Here is a 7,253-nt window from a genome sequence, read left to right on the forward strand (position 1 = left end):
GTGTTCATGTCTTTGCACCGTATGCAAATAAAGCTGGGATGCATAATTGATAAAGAGTTGACTCATCCGCAGTGTGTCTCTGAGCCATCAGCATGCATTCTTCCAGTTACAAAATAAAAAAGGCTCACCTGATATATCTACAGACCTTTAAAACAACTCTGTTGACTCAGTCATCCTGCTATATTCCTATGCAAAAGTATGTTCTATATACACACGGAAATGACTACTTTCTGGAATCAAACTAGATCTAGGTTTGAATGCACAACTTCACAGGTACAGCGTATATTACATTTTGTAGTGACATTGGAAACTTCTGTGGAGGAACCTCCACAGCCATCCAGGTTTGCACGCATGAAGCTCCCCCTGCCATTCGGATGGCTGAATGTGGCCTTTCCACCTGATGAGAGTGTGAGGGTAAGAGCGAGGAGAGACATGGGGAGGGTCGGAAATGGAGAGTAAAATTCAAAGCTTACAGTGATACCGCATCATAGTATTCATCGGACAACAGAGCCTCTGTTTATGAATTCCTCTCAAAGCTTGTAAATGAATAAATTAATTTTTGGGCTTCCCACAGACAGCTGCAACATCCAAACATATCACCAACAAGCATTACAAATATTCAGTGAGGTCTTATTGGCTCCTGAAAAAAAGTTCACGGTCCGTCCGTGCACATTACAGACAATTCAAGTTAGCCTAAGATGCAGAACCAGCTGGAAGGCATATGTACAGTGACATTTCCTTTTGCACATGTACACATGTACAGTATGGACCCACATGCAGATTATGGACTGCAATAAACCACCTCCTATTATGCACACACACGCAAACACACACACACACGTGCGGATTATGGACGGCAAGAAACCTCTTTGTTAAGCACACAAACACATACACACAAAATCGCGCACACACACACATCAGTGAACCAGTTTCCTTTAACGCACAGAGAAAAACATACATTCCCCACTGTGAGTGTGTGTCTGTGTGCATTTGCATGTGTGTGTGTCTGCCTCAATTCCTTAAGGTAAATAACAACGATAATGAGGGCTGAGATTCTGTCCTGAATTATTACACCCACACCCACACTCACACACACACAATCTCACACACACACACACACACACACACACACACACACACACACCAGAGAGGTCTCTTGCCATGTTTAGTGTGTGTTCTCACTCTGCCATGAAAGAGTAATGGGATGAAAGACTAAGAGGAAGGGGGAAGCTTGGAACATGTTTGTGATGGATGCAATGAAATAAATATTCTTCAAAGCTTTCCAATAATGTTGATGTTGGCATGTTCAGTGTTTTTGTTCTGCATGCATATTCATTTGTTTTATATAGGATGGACCATCCTCTGGAGTAAGCTGGAGTCTATATCGCATGTACTCAAACACACACACACACACACACAAAACCCCACCCCAGAACACACACACTCGCACACACATACCAACATGCACGCATTTACACACACACAAGAACACACACACACACCTGATTTAGCTAATACAAGTCCAAAGGAGCATATGATGAGGTGCGGGCACCCATGACATACTGCTGAGTGTTTTCAGCCTTTAATTGTTATTGCATAATTATGTGTTTGCTGTGAGTATTTTATTAATTTATTCGTCATGTCCCAACAGCCCTCCCTCTGTGTGTATGTGTGTGTCTCTCTATCTCCCTCTCTCTCTTTCCCCCCCTCTCTCTCTTTCTCTCTCCCTCTCTCTGTCTCTCTCTTTCCCCCTCTCTCTCTCTCTTTCTCTCTCCCTCTCCCTGTCTCTCTCCCTCTCTCTCCCTCACTCCCTTTGAGCCACATACTCAATGAATGAATCACAGTGTGACTACTGATATTCTGTAATTAGACATTACCATTCATTAACATGCCATGTATTCATGTCTTTGCGGTTTGCCTTTTGCTATACAGTCACACTGGGACGATCCAGGCAGACACAGGCCTAAATGACGAGTCTAACATGCCACGTCTCGTTAGATAGATACTGGTCGGCTGGGATTTGATTTCTTTGGTATTTTTTTGTTGTTGGATGTACTGTATTTCTAGAGTAGCATACACTTGGATGCATATGTTCAGCTGCAGTTAAAAACATGGTTCCCTCTTCCGCATACATCATTTAAAACACCACAGCAGACTGTGTCTAAAACATTTACTACAGGATCCCACAGCACAGGAATGTCTTCATTGAACAACTCTGTATGAACAACTCCAGTTTGCCAGCGTGGAAGCATTTGTTTCCCTCCCTTAGATATTGCCAGGTTTATGCTTGGAACGGTTTCATCCCTGAAACGTTGGTAGAATGCCAAATAACTTCACTGGATTTACGGAATATTCTAGAAACAGCAGTGGTAATGGTTCCACTGAGAATGTGATGCCAAACTGCGGAACTGTTCCAAGTGTTCTTTGAGCCACTGCCACACAGCAGACCCCTTTCTTCTAATATTTCTAATATTTAAACTTCAACATTAGACCCATTCATCGTGGTCTACTTTTATACTTTACAGCAATTGTCCACGCCATTATCAGGTCTGATAATAACACTGAAAATTTGAGGTAATATATTTAAAGGCACCCAGTGCAACTTTATATAAACATTCAATGAAAAATAAACTTTCAATTTCTAGTCTTTTTTACATGTAGTAAGTTTCAATAACTCCATACCATTACATATCGACATTCAAGGAGCAAAGATGAGACGTCGTTGTGTGGTAGAACTGATAGAAAATCGTAAACAACAACAATCGCCGGTGGGGAGAGGCCATTTTTCCATTGACTGGAATCCTGCTTTATTTATTGTAGGTTGTAGGTATTGTCAATCTTATAGGCTTCCTTAGAAATTCCCAGGTCTAGGTGTCTCCAAAGTTGAGTATATTTACATGTACATTTATTAATTTGGCAAACACTTTTATCCAAACCAACTTACAATTGAGTAAAACCAAGCCCTGACCAATTCTGTGGAGAAGACGTTGTTCTAACCCACCACACACAGCAAGTCACTAAAGCAGGCCAGGCCAGGAGACTGCGATGGGGCTAAGGGTTCAGGCAGAGTGCTGATTATCTAACTCAATCATGGTAGACGCTGAGACCCACGCGTTGGCATTCATCTTATGCCCAGAATGTGAAACCAAAGAGCCCAGGTCTCTGAGTTTCAATTCTAGATCTCTCTCTCTCTCTCTCTCTCTCTCTCTATCTCTCTCTCTCTCTCTCTCTCTCTCTCTCTCCTTCTAAAAGACTTTCCATAGGTTGCTACAAATGCTGTTTTGCTGTAATATCAGGTACTTTTTTGAATCTCTCACTCTCTCTCTCTCTCTCTTCCTCTCCCTCTCCCCCTCTCTCTCCCTGCTTATAGTGGAAAGGTTTGGCATGTAGGTATGTACCTGTGGAAGTTTGTATATGACAGGTACATAGAATGCGGGTTTCTTCTCTCAACCTCAGGCCGAATAAATACTTTTTTTTTTTTGGATGATCTACCGTCTAAACACTGCCTTGTACATAACCTACATAACTACTTCTGAATTGTTTCTCTTTTTTGAAATGGCATTTACGGATATCTTTCTCCAGCAAACACATACTTCTGGCAATTTTTGTGTTTCATTTATATGGTGACTTTTCAAACGTGAAAAACTAATAAAACCGTATTTTGCCTAAATAGACTAAGACAGATTTTATGCGGAGGAATTCTTCCGTGGCGGCAAATGGTTGAGATATTTTAAGATGCGTGTCTTTCAAGCATGCCAATGTCCCCATACTACAAAGTGCGCCCGCAGTGATTCTGACGAGGGCAGCGCCTGCAGCAATTAGACGCTCCAGAATAATTACCATACTAATAATGGTTAAACGCTAATGGGTTCTCTCTCTCCATTAGCGGACAGATATTTCTGCCCAGAGGACACTGGACTGATGACAGTATTCAAATGCCAGCCCCTATACCAGTCTGTCAGCGTAGAACACAATTCGTGGCGAAATATGTCACACAAAAAAGTGCTTCAAGTTGAGGATGAAAAATAATAGATGATAGATGAATGGACGTAAAAACAGGATTAAAAAAACACTAACAGGTCGAACTGTTTTAGAGTCCTTGGGTTTAATGTTTAGGATGTTATTTCTATCTCATAATATTATCTTTTCTTGACGAGGTAAAGCATTATATACAAGATGATACAATGTGAAGATAACAGGGGCACCTACAGCAGGGTCATGCAGCTTAATAACAATGCTGAGTGGGCCCACGCTGAACGTCCCCAGAGGGCATGTGATGCGGGCTTCTTCCATTTTTGTGCACAGCGCTTGCGGAGGCAAGCTCGCAACTGTTTGGTATTAACACGAGAGCCTGGCACTTACAAGTGAGCCAAGAATAAGGGAGAGAGAGAGAGAGAGAGAGAGAGAGAGAGAGAGAGAGAGAGAGAGAGAGAGAGCGAGAGAGAGAGAAAGAAAGAGAGAGAGCGAGAGAGAAAGAGCTGACGAATTGTTGGGCGACCAGGGAACCCAAGAAGGGCCCATGCGACTCCCACCCTCCCTATTTTGGGAAGAGTTCCGTTAAAGGAGGCGATTTGAGACCCCGTGTAAGCAGAGCGAGGGGGCGGGAACGTCAGCTGTTGCAGAATTAATCATGATGGGCTAGGAGTGAACTCCCCTGGTCACCTTCGACCCCAGTTCACCTGTAAGGGAAGGCTGAGAGAATAATTCACTCCAGTTGCCAATGTAAATTGCCATAGCTGTGGGGTATGAGTTGCACCAAATTATCCTTAAATTGAAATACTGACGGCAGTTAACGCTTTCCCGCCATGATGGGGCCCTAGATGAGGCCGTGTCATACCCATGTTGACTTAAAGTCGATACATCTGCAAAGTCCCTACTCTACCTTGTGACATAAAACTTTTGACGACCGTTAGCGGGCTAGTCGAATGTCCTGGCGACCTTAAATCCGATACCGTTTAGCCACCGACCTACGACGTTCGGCCGCTATCTCATATTTTAAGACATATCTTGGCCTGCAGTCTCCCCTGGCTCACAGCGACACGCGAGGGGCCTTGCATCACGGCAGGCATGAGACACACAGCGGCACGCATAGTGAGCAACTGCGTTCGTTGAAAGAAATGCAAATGCAATCACTAAAGGCAGCCCTTGCCACCTCTCGTGGCAGAACACGGAGGATTTCCTTTCGCCCTGCTCTGTAGGCTAATGCACCCTGGCTCCTATAAGTCGCTTTGGATAAGGGCGTCAGCTAAATAAATACATGTAATGTATAAGGTAATGTTATTCGGTCAGGCACCAGCTGCATATGCACAGAGGAGCATGGCGAGAGCCACTCATCATAAATCACACCTACCCTTCCGCCCAAATCTACATAGTTCAGGATCAGCGTTGACTGCAACGTAACAAGTAAAAGTTCGACCCGCCCAATGTTGTCATTATGGATGTTATAATGATGTAGTGGTGACATTCATCAACTAACAGTAATGCATCACATTATTATTATTGCTATTGTTATTATTATTAATAGTATATTTGTATTGTTGTTGTTATTGTTGTTGCCAAACGGTCAAATGACGCAAAGTAGTGGTGGCTTTCACCATGCTGAAGTCAAAAATCGCAGGCCGGTGATATCCAATTAAGGGATCCATCGCGGAAAAATCAAGGAACTCGCTACATAATGCATAATCGTTCGTGGTTAACTGGCATAGCCAACTTAAACCTCACCACACGCACCAGCTGTGCGACCGATGCCAAAAGCTTGGCTGACACTGTTACAACAATCACCTACCTGGCTTAAGGTCCGGAGAGAGGAGGGCTGCTTTTTTGTGAGATCAGAGATTGCAAAAGATAATCCCCTTCAAATTACATATATGTCGCCGGGAATCTGCCTCCTTACGTAATTGGACGTTTGTCAGCGTGCGGTTGTCGATGTGTATCCTCCTCTCGCTCCGTCAGACGTAAAGCCCTCCCGTGGCAGAATACCCCAGGCGCGATATCGCTCTCCTCACACGCGCACCGAGGCTGATTCCCGTGCCTGTCCAGTTCCGGTAGATCGATTGAACCGGAGAAGAGAAGCCTCTCTCTGCGTTCTCCCTTGCGTTAGCCCCTCAACGCGTCTCTCTCCCTCTCTCTCTCTCTCTCTCTCTCTCTCTCTCTCTCTCCCTCTCTCTCTCTCTCTCTCTCTGTGATGGATGGACCAGACACCGGGCTGTCAGCGCAGGCGAGAGAAGCGCGTTCTCAGATCGAAGCGTCGGTGAAAACGGGAGCCTTGGAATCCATGCAGTCGACTCTTCCTAGAGCCCCGAGCAACAGCGGCGTCCTCCCCCTCCTCTTAGGTTTCCGTTAGCGTAGAAATAGAGACGAGCGCCGCCAAGGCCCCCCTACTTAAAAATAATGTCAGGAATAAAAAAGAATCAACCAGTATGCCACCCATGGAGAAGATCAAACACAGAAGCGATTTTCAGAAACGATTCAATCCATCTTTTTCTGGATACGCTTATCCCTTTTCATGTCAGATATCTTCTGCAGCATGAGCAATCGCAACCTTATCCAGCAGCCGGTCTTTTAAAACAGTTTTACATCCTCATTTTTCCCCCGCAGGATCACAGATCGTTCCGTGGCTGGGATATCCATTCGCTCAACCATCGTAGAGGATGATTCAAATTGCGAATCTCAGGCAAGGGTAGGCTAATCTTTCCCTCACTGCTTCAACCTCCGCCCACTTCTCCAAAATCCACATAAGACTATCTCTCTCTCTCTCTTTCTCTCTCTCTCCCTCTGTCTCTCCCTTCCCCTCTCTCTCTCTCTCTCTCTCTCTCTCTCTCACAAACACACACACGCGCGCTATTGTACGTCATCCCATCACCAGGGAAAGAAAGTCGGCACACCGGCTGCATACAGCGCTACCCTCTACATGCAACTGGGGACAGAGAAGAAGATGAAAGCTTAAACTACACGCGATGTCTGATGAGAATATTTGGGGAATATTTTCAGCGGCCCGTGAGATCTCCCAACTCCTGCGCATAGCTAGCACGTGGAGAGTTTTGCATCACTATTTTACTGACATAGAATATTATAATTGGCCATAATGATGGTCGCTGTAATGCATTCCGTGCTGAAATCAGGTTAAGCTGAATCAGTTTGAAATTTTAAACAACCATAATTTGAATATTGTGGCGTTTATTGGTATAGCTATCATGGGAATACCTCAAATGGATTGATGAGATGGCATTGCTAAATAAAGTTATCAGCAAGGG

The 7,253-nt window shown here is 44.4% G+C and overlaps 1 protein-coding gene across 3 annotated transcripts in view; it reads right to left on the bottom strand.

Moving 5' to 3' along the window:
- Window positions 1–6,674, bottom strand: part of slc8a3 (solute carrier family 8 member 3) — a 91,079-nt gene extending 84,405 nt beyond the window's left edge. Inside the window, exon 1 of one of the 3 annotated variants that reach the window (XM_080849977.1) lies at window positions 5,786–6,674. The gene's annotated coding sequence lies outside the window, so the exon portion shown is untranslated. The remainder of the gene's footprint in view (window positions 1–5,785) is intronic. The other 2 variants (XM_080849976.1, XM_080849975.1) reach the window with 2 other exon arrangements.
- Window positions 6,675–7,253: the final 579 nt, after the last annotated feature.

Source organism: Sprattus sprattus, assembly GCF_963457725.1.
Source record: "Sprattus sprattus genome assembly, chromosome: 13".
Classification (NCBI taxonomy): domain Eukaryota; kingdom Metazoa; phylum Chordata; class Actinopteri; order Clupeiformes; family Clupeidae; genus Sprattus; species Sprattus sprattus.